This window comes from Cnephaeus nilssonii (genome assembly GCF_951640355.1).
Source record: "Cnephaeus nilssonii genome assembly, chromosome: 13".
Lineage (NCBI taxonomy): Eukaryota > Metazoa > Chordata > Mammalia > Chiroptera > Vespertilionidae > Cnephaeus > Cnephaeus nilssonii.
In genome coordinates, this window is record NC_137084.1 from 41,713,692 (window position 1) to 41,715,891 (window position 2,200).

At 40.9% G+C, this 2,200-nt stretch overlaps 1 pseudogene across 1 annotated transcript; it reads right to left on the reverse strand.

Moving 5' to 3' along the window:
• Positions 1-203: 203 nt before the first annotated feature.
• Positions 204-1,139, reverse strand: LOC307110134 (olfactory receptor 52B4-like; annotated as a pseudogene). Its single transcript has one exon. The product of its transcript is annotated as an olfactory receptor 52B4-like (transcript).
• Between the last annotated feature and the right edge of the window lie 1,061 nt (positions 1,140-2,200).

Below are 2,200 nucleotides of genomic sequence, written 5' to 3' on the forward strand. Positions count from 1 at the left end.
CACTGAGCCACAAAGAAATTGATCTCTTAGTATTGATCAGAAACTTTGAAAAGCATGCCCCAAGCTCCCCTGTGGACTTACTCCAGAAACATATACTCAGTGAGGTAGTCTATAGACTACATAGACATGTAGTCTTAGCTATCCCCCACCTACTAGAAGCTTCTAAATCTTACCTCAATGAATGACTAGAAATGTTGAGAAAACTAGTCTGGTTTCCATTCCCAAAGTGATATCTGTTTTGAAAATAAGATATGAGTTACCCGGATCTGTTTGATCTTAATTCCATAAATGATGGGATTCAGACATTGGCTAGCAGGATATGGATATGGGGTGAAATGTGGCATCCAAAGTGCTGAGTGAGAACTGAGAAGATCCCAGGCACATAAAATAGGATGATGACACAGATGTGGGAGCCACATGTTTTGAGGACTTTGTGGCGAGCATCTTGGGAAGAGATGTGAAAGACAGCATGGAAAATAAGCGTATATGAAACAATAATTAGAAAAACATCTAAAGCAATTGTTGACATTAGAAGAAAAAGTCCATACCAGCTGTTTGCTCGTACGTCATCACAGGAATATTTGGCCAACCCAATGTGCTCACAAACAGTGTGTGGAAGAATGTTACTTTTGCAAAAAGTCAGTCTTTTCAGAAGAAATATTATGGAAAATACTGTACCAAAACTTCTCAGAAAGATAGTCAGACTAATTTTCGCTATCAGTGAACATGTAGGAATAGCTGTGTATCTCAGTGAGTAGCAAATGGCAATGTAGCGGTCAAATGCCATCACTAGCAAGATCCCTGACTCAGACATGAAAGTGGAAGTGAGAAAGAATACCTGAGCAATACAGTGATCCAGGGAGATCTCCCCAACATGGAACCAGAAGATGGCCAAGGCCTGAGGTCCTGTGCACGTGGAGAGGACAACATCTGTTCCAGCCAGCATGCTGAGGAAGAGGTACATCATGGAGGCTGGGCTTGGTGAGGATAATGAAGATGAGCAGACTGTTGCCAAGCAGGGCCATGTCATAGCAAATGAAGAAGGGGATGGAAATCCACATGTGCTGGTCTTCAAGGACAGGGATGCCCAACAAGTAGAAGACTGTGTGGCTAACACTAGTGTGGTTTGAGGTAGTCATACCTGGGAAGACCACCACAGACATCACTTCTCATTCACAGAGACAGAGGAAAATGCAGATTTTCCTGGAATATCCTTTGTGAAGACACCATGAATTTCAACATATTCTTCACTTCCATCTTCTTTGAACATACAAATAAATAATAAGACACAAACAATGGTGAAAAAAAAATATGTGCTCTGCCCTCAATGTGTGACGTTCTCATTAAAAGATACACATATTTCCAAGCAATTAAAGTACAAATATAAGTGTATGTTCTTTCCTACAAAACAGGTGGTTATCAATGTAGAGAAGAAACCATTGTGTGTGTCTGGGAAGACAGTCACAAAATGATTCTTGACCTTGAGATTAAGCAGTGAACATAAGGTGAAGAATGAAAATAGGGAATTACCATGAGAAAATGTTTGCATTCTTGAAACATTTTTAGCCCAGGTAGCTGATGCATAGGAAGTGCTGGGCAGGGCAGGGAGGATTCGCACAGGCAGATTTTTCCTGATTGTGAAGGGCCTTGATCACAGTGGGTAACTCTCCCAATTGCAGTCTTGATTACCTGCACAGGGAGCATTATCAGATGTCTTGAAACCAAGAGTTTAGAACACTTATTCTACTTTGGAAAAATTACTGGTAGAGATTCATCAAAACAGTAATTGACCAGCCCTAGCCAGTTTTGTTCAGTGGATAAAGCGTCAACCTGCAGACCAAAGTGTCCAGGGTTCGATTCTGGTCAAGGGAACATACCTTGTTTGCAGGCACCTCCCCAGCCTGAGCCTTGGTCAGGGCGCATACAGTAGGCAACCAATAGATGTGTTTCTCTCACATCTGTTTCTCTGTCTCTTTCACTCTCCCTAAAAAATCAATGGAAAATATCCTCAGGTGAAGATTAACAAAAAAATAATAATAGTAATAATTTCTGAAATTATCACATACAGTTTTCTCATTCATTTGAGAAGAGAATCAAAAGACCTATAAGAGGCAACATTCTCAGGGAATATGTACCTCACCTGAGGCACTCCTTTTGCTCAGACCTTAGGGAACTAAGTTTAGAAATAACTGAAATGGGA